Source organism: Silene latifolia, chromosome 4 (assembly GCF_048544455.1).
Source record: "Silene latifolia isolate original U9 population chromosome 4, ASM4854445v1, whole genome shotgun sequence".
Taxonomy (NCBI): domain Eukaryota; kingdom Viridiplantae; phylum Streptophyta; class Magnoliopsida; order Caryophyllales; family Caryophyllaceae; genus Silene; species Silene latifolia.
In genome coordinates, this window is record NC_133529.1 from 91,596,723 (window position 1) to 91,608,098 (window position 11,376).

An 11,376-nucleotide genomic window follows, 5' to 3' on the forward strand; every position below is an offset into this window, starting at 1 on the left:
CGAAATTTTACTCAAACTTGACCCAAATGCGAAATGCTATATTAAAACTTTAGTATAAATATCATTTATTTCAAATTTCTCGAAAATTTTAATACAAGGTAATCCGTCATAGGATGGTACATGTCACTATAGGTCAAGTTCAAAATATTACTATTCGACTGGTGCAAAAGATAACTTAGAGAAGTCAAAATCCGGGTAGGTATACCGTTCTTTTTCGAAAAGAAAACTTTAAGAAGGAAAAATTCCTTATACGCGACTTCACAAAACGTTGTAATCGAAGATTAGAATAACAAGGAATAAATGAAGTACATCACGAGCGTAAAATCAATGTTTATGTATGCTTTTCACAACATTTTCAAAAAAAAACTGTCAACCTTCAAGACGGAAAATTTTTGATTCACACCAATTTATAGCAACATCCCAAATTATAGTTTTTCAATACTATTAAACCGCGTTGGAGTTAAAAATCAAAATTGTTCGTGCTCTTAACCAAGTTCAAAGTTTTAGGCTGAAATTGACGATGAAATTGTTAGCTTCATATACCTATTATTAGACTCCTCTAATAATAAACTAATTAACTTGTTAATTATTTGTTCTTTAGATCTAGTGCATGCATAACAAAATGAAGGATTTATAAGAAAAACAATGTCCCTTACATTGCTAGTTGGTTCAAAAATATGGGCACAAGTAAGGTCACCTTCCTTCAATAATTTTTACAACCTGAGATATTATTATTGGGATATTAATGCAACTTAAAATAATTTTCTCAAGCCATGCAATACGTTTTAGCTAATTTTGCTAAAATAGTCATTATTTATGCCATTTTTACTCTAAAAATCCATAAATCATGCTAAAAGAGATATTTTAATCTCGAAATTTACATACTCTCTGTAAATTATGCATGTGACATCATATTAAAAAATCATGGCTTAATTCGAAATTTAACTATTTTTAACCATCTTACCTCTATTAATCCACTTTTATCTCATAAAAATCATAAATCATACAATATTAATCAAATTAACTCGACTTTTTACACACAACTTGTAAAATATGCATGTGAGGTCATATCAAATTGTCAAGGTCAGAAACTTAGTTTAACTATTTTTAGCATTTTAATTCCCATTTTAGTCATAAAAATGTAATAAAATCACTAAAAATCATTAAAATGAGCAATAAATTTCCATGAATCATAAAAATGACCTAAAAAACATTTTAGGACCAGAATATATAACATGCATGGTTATTTCGTGGCTTATACTTATAAATCACAAATTTTTAGTTTTATATGTTAACCTTTTAACTCGGAAAAACAATAACCGATTATGCATGCAACATCCTATGCTCTGATACCACTTGTTAGCTTCATATACCTATTATTAGACTCCTCTAATAATGAACTAATTAACTTGTTAATTATTTGTTCTTTAGATCTAGTGCATGCATAACAAAATGAAGGATTTATAAGAAAAACAATGTCCCTTACATTGCTAGTTGGTTCGAAAATATGGGCACAAGTAAGGTCACCTTCCTTCACTTGTTCTTGAGCTAAATATGATGGATGATCCTCCTAAGACTCCAAGTATAGAAGCCACTCCAATAATTTTCACCCAAGATTAATCCCAAAAATTCCTACTAATATTAACTAGATATGTAGTAGAAATGTTCCCTTAATATTACTAATATTTCTAATATTACTACCTCTAGTAATAATTTGGAGAGTATTAGTATTTTAGAGAGTTTAGTTGATTTTGCATGTGAAGAGATAAGGAATGAAAAGCAAGCAAAAACAAGAGTAGTCAAAAATGAGCAACAAGTGCTCATTTTAAGAGCACCAAAACCGGTGGCCTTTTGGCATGGGGGAATCTTTCCCATTTGTTTTTACTTGTTTGTTTATCATGGGTAGAGTGTAGGAAACATGTTTGTAAGATGTGTCATAGAAGTGTCTCAATCACACTATATTATAACAAATGAACAAGACAAAACTTGAGCATCTTGTGCTCACTCATATGGCCGAAATAATGGACCCATTTTGGTCCATTTTTGCCTTTTGTCATTTGTCCCACAAATGCTTATAAGTCATATGTTCAACTATCTTACATAATTAATTATTAATTTAATCATTTAACACTTAAATATTACAATTAATAATATAATATACACTCCACTTTTTGAGTAGTATATTACCATTATATCAACATATAATGGGTCCCATAATTACTAGTTAGTTAAAATTACAACTTTTTGTAACTTTAAATAACTAATTACCTTTACCTCTAAACTTATATAATACCTCAACTAATTTAGTAATTTAACAATTAATTACTAAATTAAATCTTATTTAATCATATTACAATAAGACGCAAAATTGCACTCCCATAATTAAGGAATAAATTAATCTGTATCGCATACAATTAATTAAATATCTATTTGGGCCTCATCCTATAGGTGTGACCTAAACGAATCAACTGACCACCACCGTCACACGACAGTAATGTTAAACTCTAGTTAGCCAATCATTACCGATTAATGACGGTCAGTCGACTATATAAAGAATCATCCCTCACGTATTCTTAGTATGAGATTTAATTATGATATTAAATCATGTGGTCGCACTATTGACGAGGACACATTTCCCAACAATCTCCCACTAGTCCTAGACAAGTGTGCGTCACCAATTCTCTTGTCCTATTACAACCTCCCACTCAATGCAAGGTGTCTTGCAGGTCGTACTTACACTTGATCATATCTTGAGTGGTTTTCTCGATCTGGAGATTAACTGTCTGACCGGAATTATCTTTCATAGATACCTTCCGAGCGTGGCCACGCATTTCCAGTTAACTACTCCTCGAGTGGCCTTGAGATTTTAAACAACCCTGACAAGGGGTGGACAATTCCTATCGCCCTATTCCCTTCGTTCAGCCACAGTCCATCATAACACAAAATATACCCAGTTTGACCTCATTTACGAAATCGTAGAGTATAAATCAAAGTTACAGAAGTTGTGCCAACTTGGGCGAATAGTCTCTAGTCAAAAGAATTGACTCATAAGAATACTATAGTAGCTCTTGCCACGACCAGGCTTTATGAATTACCAGAACTCTATAAGCGGTCACTGCCCGACAGATTGTCCCATACAGTCTGCCTATGTGATCGACTAGTCATCCCATACGACTCTATGGCACTTGAACTTGCCATCAATCGCATCACACTCTAGTCACTTCGAGACATCACCTCATATAAGTAACTAGGGGCCAATACCATGTCAATCTAGTTCACTTTAATGGGGTTCAATTTGTCTCTACAACCCATCCGGATACGACAAGGTAGCGGGTGAGTTTAATAAAACTCAAACGATAAATGCGATTATCACATATGAATAATTAATACACTATTACTACTTCATATTCTATAATCATTAGTGTATTATAAACACTAGTTAAAATGCAATACAAGCTTGGCAAGTGGATATACCCGATATCCATATATTCCAACTTTATTAATTGCTATTTCCTTCCATTCTATGTCATCTCTAATGATATGAATTTATCTAAGCATATGTCTAGACTTCTTACTAGAGTTGGACTCTTTAACTTGAAAGATGCTCCCACTGTTATCACATAACTTGTGATAAAGTCATTTGTAGAGGGATTCACCCTTAATCCCCACGTTGACCATTTAATCACTATTTACTTAGAATCCTTTGGTAGAATTTGCAATGCGCGAAACTAAAACACATTTCTTAGTCTCTTACTCCTTTGTCAATAAGACATCCTAGGATTTCAACAAATCCCTTTAAGTTTGGAAAATAAGGTTTGTGCAACAATTCAACACCTAACTTAGTTTGTCATCCAAACATGTGAACGAATCCTTAATTCTTCTCAAGAATCTCAAGGATGTTCTTTAAGGCTTTCACAAGCCATATCATGGGAATTATCCCTTTTATTAACTTATTATGCTCTCAGCATATGTCACACCATGGCATGTGCGTCTGTTGGCATACATGATCATTCTAATGGCGGAAACATTAGCGATCGATTTCATGCGATCAACAATTTAATAGGTTCAGTGAACAACTATGACTCTATCATAGTAATTCCACTTTCATCAACATGAATAACCCATTCATCCTTGTTGATTTTAAACAGATACGAAAGATCTTATCCTCATTAGACTCTCAACTCTATGCCAATATACTCTCACATGGATTCGGTAATCTAAAGTATATTGCACCTTTTCCTAGTCTCCCAATCACTCTTGCCATAAGAGAGATTTGGTACATTATACTCAATAAGTAATATGTTATCAACATATAAGACATGGAGAAACCATTCTAGCTCCCACTTAATTTCATGTATAATCTTGATTCTTCAATTATGTGAATGAACCCATCCACTATTATCACATGAACGAAAAGTATAATCCTTTAATGCTAGCTTAAGACCATCTTGTGATCACTTAAATAGCTACGCATAATATGTTAGGATTCTTAGATCTTCATCTAAGGTTTTGTGTTTCAAACACTTTCTTCTCTAAATTCCCATTTTAGAAAAGCGAATTTTATTTGCCATTTTTCATTAAAATGAAATGCGGCAATTCCTAACACAATTTATCTTGATCAACATCTTCATGTAAATCTTATGCATTTATGTACTGTAAAGCTCTATTTACTTTTGAGGAGACCCTCACCTTAAAGTAAATCTACTCTTGAGTAACAATTTTCGGATTGTAATGCGATGGCTCGTATGTAACAAGGTCATGATACTATCACTTTCACAAAGCAATATTTTAACAATAAGACATCTGCGATAAACTCCCACTGAACTATGCTCTCATTCTATCTTCATAGACTATAGTTCAATACCAACTCCCACTCTATAATTCTATTACTTTCACAAAGTAACATTTCAACTATAACAGATGTTTGTGACTATTCGATCTACTCCCACTCTATCTCTCAGAAATACATCTATCTTTTTCAGAGATAGCTTTGTTAGTTACAAACATATATATTTAACGGAGTATTAGGAGTTTTACCTAGACTATGTATTAACTTTCAAAAGGCCATCCTAACATGACAGCTTACTAATATACGAGTCTTATCCATGTCATCTGTTTAATAGACTCTCTATTCTAGGTATCTCATGGTTGACCATCCGTTTAGAATTACTTGTTCGTATTGGATTGCAAATTCCCAAAATTAAGTTCAACAACTCAAACCAACTCATATTAGTTTGATCTTATGGGTAGTGACACTAGGTCATAATCCATCTTTAATAAATCAAATTTATTACTTAGATCTTTGCTACTACGATCGGATCGTAATGCTTTCGTCTTTTCTTCAATTGGTTCTCTACACCATTTAGAAATTTCTCAAATATCTCAAATGCTTCACTTTATATTTGATTAAGTAAATATATACCCATATCTACTTAAATCATCGGTAAAAGTGACGAAATAGTCATAAATCCTCTTGCGCTGATGCATATTTAGAACACATACATCGGCATGTATTAGTCCCAACAAATCACTTGCTTGTGTTCCTTTACCACTAAAGGAAGTGCAAATCATTTTGCGAAGGAGACAAGATTCGCATATTCCATATGATTGAAAATCAAATGGCTCAATAAATCTAGTCGACACTAGCCTTTAATGCGTTTCTCTTTTACGTAACCAAATTGAAAAATCAAATGTACAAATCATTTGTATTACTAGTTATGAGTCTTCTGGATCGTATTATGTAGATATCATTGCTTGAGTTGGAAGTGTCTAAAACTTGTATATCATAAAGATAAGTGACATGGCTCACATCCATGTTTATTTTCAATAAAATACAACAATTGTCTTTGATGACAAAATATAAATCCTTTCATGTCTCACATGGAAATGGAAATAATGTTTTAGACTAAGTAGATACATAATAACAATTATGTAAATTATAACTCAAAGCTATTAGCAAAAACAAGTACATAAATTTCTCTTGAAGTGGCGGCTACCCGAGCTCCATTTCATTGTCGGCGATCCACATCACCCTTGTTTAGCTTTTCCACATTTCCAAGTCCCACTTGGCATAATAAGTCCAACTTTAATATCTTCCAAATACTTGGGGCAATTTCGCTTCCAATGGCCCATGACATTACAATAATGACATTCCTCATAGGATTTGGCAGTCTTCTTGGTCTTGGTCTTGGTAGTCCCACTATCCATTTCCAATTTATAATCAGGTTAGGGTTTCTCGCCCATTTTTGCCTTCCCATTATTAATACCAACACTCCTTTTATTTTCAAGGACACTCTTGCAAGAACTCCCACTCAATTTGCTATTTCTCATTGTTTCTTCAAACAAGGATGCCTTGGGTTTTGTAAGATTTTCTTCACAAGATTTTCTTTCCAAGGTGGTGGGCAATAATATTGGAGTGGGTAGAGTGGAGGTGGTAAAGAAGCAAAAATTTCCATCCTGACCAATGCCTATGCGTAATCCTCTAACCGTGTCATTGTCATACTCGAAGCATTTTTCATCGAATGATTGGAGCCATGTATCAACGGTGATTGGTGTAGGAGTATTAGATGAATTCATTGCGGTTGATAAAACAAATTTGACTACAAAATAGGAAATGAAGGAATTAATTATCATCTATCATTTTAATAATACTCGTAAATATAACTACAAGTATTTCATTTATATAGTGACCTCCACCCAACTACATAAATGATTCCGAGATCCAAATTCATATCAACTCGGGCACGGTGAGCCGATTCATCCCTTATTAATATAACTCGGTGGATTAACTCTTTAATCGATTCTAGTTTTAGAACTCTCGGTCGATAAAAATTACTCTAATTTTCATCTTTAGCCCAGAACACATGCGACTACGGTCAACAATACTTCCGTTGAGCTCAATCCAAATTTCGATGTAATAACATTTTACTACCCCACTTCGCCAACGTAACAAGGTTTGTATTACGGTAAAGCCAGCTCAACTTCCTTATGAAATTGGTACTTCATGGGTTTCTACTATTTGGTAAGGCTATTTCTCAATTATTATATGTGAGAGGTCTTGTCAATTTATTATCTATCACGTTTTAAGTGAACTAAAGCGGTGAACTACGATAATTATAATTGACACGGTCGATGACTCGATATGATATGCATGTGTTGTTATGTCGACTTGGCAATGCATGCAACATATTAAAATAAATGCAAAGCAATAAATGAAATTCCTAGTATGGCCTTCCTAAAATTGAAAATCAAATCATCTATTACATATTGGGAAACCAACTCCTTTGGTCCCTTGAATCTTCAAGTGGCACGCCTCCCAAGACACCGTCTTCGTCGGATCACCTTTCCGAATGGCACCGTCTTTGAAGATGCTCCATAATTACAAATAATAATAAAAATACAAAGCTATTCCTATTACATTTGTAAAATGGAAAAACTAATAATAATAAAAGTGATACGAGATCACATTAAATTACAACCGAATCAATATTCCCTTTCATTACGGGTAATATCGATTAAAACTAAGGCCATACTAAGATAAAATTACATAATTCAAAATTATATAAATAAAAAATATTCAAAAATTGAAATATGCAGTATTATAATATGTACCTATCATGCCAAATGATGTGCCAAATCGCCCTATTTAACTTATGTCGTATATATAACCCGGTTTTATGGAAATGCGTGATAATAACCTTTTAAAATCACTAATTAACACTTAAATCACATCTAAGCTCAAGTTAATTATCCTAACAATTTTTAGGACTCAAAAATTAGTCATCACTCAATTTTTGACAATAATTCAATTTGATTTAATTTTATGCTCATTTTTGACCTTGAAATCATAATATTTATGAAATAAATCCAAATTAATTTATAAAAATTTCAAAATTTGAATTTTAAATTTTTGAATATTCTGGAATAAACCCATGAAACTCATAATATCAAAAATCATGGTTAAAATTTTCTAATTAATTTTGAGAAAATATAGTTGCATTTTATCGGTTTTATCTCATAAAATATTTAAAGTATCCAAAAATTACTCCAATAATTTTTACAACCTGAGATATGATTATTGGGATATTAATGCAACTTAAAATAATTTTCTCAAGCCATGCAATACGTTTTAGCTAATTTTGCTAAAATAGTCATTATTTATGCCATTTTTACTCTAAAAATCCATAAATCATGCTAAAAGAGATATTTTAATCTCGAAATTTACATACTCTCTGTAAATTATGCATGTGACATCATATTAAAAAATCATGGCTTAATTCGAAATTTAACTATTTTTAACCATCTTACCTCTATTAATCCACTTTTATCTCATAAAAATCATAAATCATACAATATTAATTAAATTAACTCGACTTTTTACACACAACTTGTAAAATATGCATGTGAGGTCATATCAAATTGTCAAGGTCAGAAACTTAGTTTAACTATTTTTAGCATTTTAATTCCCATTTTAGTCATAAAAATGTAATAAAATCACTAAAAATCATTAAAATGAGCAATAAATTTCCATAAATCATAAAAAGGACCTAAAAAACATTTTAGGACCAGAATATATAACATGCATGGTGATTTCGTGGCTTATACTTATAAATCACAAATTTTTAGTTTTATATGTTAACCTTTTAACTCGGAAAAACAATAACCGATTATGCATGCAACATCCTATGCTCTGATACCTCTTGTTAGCTTCATATACCTATTATTAGACTCCTCTAATAATGAACTAATTAACTTGTTAATTATTTGTTCTTTAGATCTAGTGCATGCATAACAAAATGAAGGATTTATAAGAAAAACAATGTCCCTTACATTGCTAGTTGGTTCGAAAATATGGGCACAAGTAAGGTCACCTTCCTTCACTTGTTCTTGAGCTAAATATGATGGATGATCCTCCTAAGACTCCAAGTATAGAAGTCACTCCAATAAATTACACCCAAGATTAATCCCAAAAATTCCTACTAATATTAACTAGATATGTAGTAGAAATGTTCCCTTAATATTACTAATATTTCTAATATTACTACCTCTAGTAATAATTTGGAGAGTATTAGTATTTTAGAGAGTTTAGTTGATTTTGCATGTGAAGAGATATGGAATGAAAAGCAAGCAAAAACAAGAGTAGTAAAAAATGAGCAACAAGTGCTCATTTTAAGAGCACCAAAACCGGTGGCCTTTTGGCATGGGGGAATCTTTCCCATTTGTTTTTACTTGTTTGTTTATCATTGGTAGAGTGTAGGAAACATGTTTGTAAGATGTGTCATAGAAGTGTCTCAATCACACTATATTATAGCAAATGAACAAGACAAAACTTGAGCATCTTGTGCTCACTCATATGGCCGAAAAAATGGACCCATTTTGTTCCATTTTTGCCTTTTGTCTTTTGTCCCACAAATGCTTATAAGTCATATGTTCAACAATCTTACATAATTAATTATTAATGTAATCATTTAACACTTAAATATTATAATTAATAATATAATATACACTCCACTTTTTGAGTAGTATACTACCATTATATCAACATATAATGGGTCCCATAATTACTAGTTAGTTAAAATTACAACTTCTTGCAACTTTAAATAACTAATTACCTTTACCTCTAAACTTATATAATACCTCAACTAATTTAGTAATTTAACACTTAATTACTAAATTAAATCTTATTTAATCACATTACAATAAGACGCAAAATTGCAATCCCATAATTAAGGAATTAATTAATCTGTATCGCATACAATTAATTAAATATCTATTTGGGACTCATCCTATAGGTGTGACCTAAAGGGATCAACTGACCACCACCGTCACATTACAGTAATGTCAAACTCTAGTTAGCCAATCATTACCGATTAATGACGGTCAGTCGACTATATAAAGAATCATCCCTCACGTATTCTTAGTATGAGATTTAATTATGATATTAAATCATGTGATCGCACTATTGTCGAGGACACATTTCCCAACAGAAATCATCGTTTTCAAGACAACGTACCACACTACTAGGGATGATAGTAGTCTTTATCAAGTTATTAAAACAAGTTCCAACTAGAAAAATCAAATATTAAGGTAAACTTTTAAGATGAAATTTTCATATACAAGACAAAATTCGACATTAACAAAAGCGTTAAGCCCTTCTTGTTCAACATGACCCAACAACAAACATGAAAATCCGGTTATCGACTCAAAAGCACAAGTTTCCAAGCTCATCCATGGTGGGAAAGAAAACAAATTTTATCGTAAAAATCTGATTTATGACCACTCTCATGATATAGAAAATCAACCATTACTATGAAATTGAACAAGTCATGCAATTATTTGACAAAACTTGAATAAACATGTGTATATATAAAACCATTTCAAATTGCAAAATGAAGAAGATGAACTCAACTACACGGTCAAAATTTGAGAAGACGGATAAAGAAAAGTGGAGAAGCAAAGTGTAATTCAAACAAGAAGTCACATTATGAAAACTTTGAATTATTTTAAGATAAATCGATGTCCAAGATACGAGGTTCGAGATAGAAATGAAAAGGTAAGGTAGAAAAGCAAATTTTACACGAATTCCTCAGCTAAACAGACCCACTCGGCCGAGTACTTAGGGCACTAGGTCGAGTGCAACTCCACTCGGTCTAGTGACAGGTTACTCGATCGAGTGGGAATCTTTCAGAAGTTTTCCAGTTTGTTGAATTCGCCCACTCGGTCGAGTGACAGGTCCACTCGGTCGAGTGACTCATCCACTCGGTCGAGTGACTGGTCAACACGCTCGAGTACTACTCTACTCGATGGAGTTTGGTCTCACACTCACTATCTTTGGTACATTACTCTCAAAATCATAACTATTCTACCACTAACCATCATCTTCCATGCTTTAACAACGACACTGGCAAGCTCAAATACGCATATGATATTAACATGCCAAGATTTGGGATTACCGTCCCTCATACCAAAACACACTAATCACATCTACAACCTACTACTCACATCAGTCTACTTATCCATTTATCACATGCTATTATACTCTACACAAACGATTCTATCATACGATAAAATATAACGAGTAACAACACACACTTATTGTACTCATGTTGGGTTCATTTTACTTAGACACCCCTAAATTCATTTTTGGTTCATTGGTTTTTGGTTCCAAAATCGTCGCTCTGATACCACTTTGGAACACCCCAACTATCCGGCCAAGATAATTGGAGCGTTGCCATCTCGATTTCCCGAGCTAGGGTTTCAAAACTCCAATCAAAGAACATTTCATTAATGTAACGTTTAATGAGTTACATGAAACGTAAACAAATGAATAAAAGTACAACTCATGACATCTATACTCTTCTAGCCAACTAGACTCGT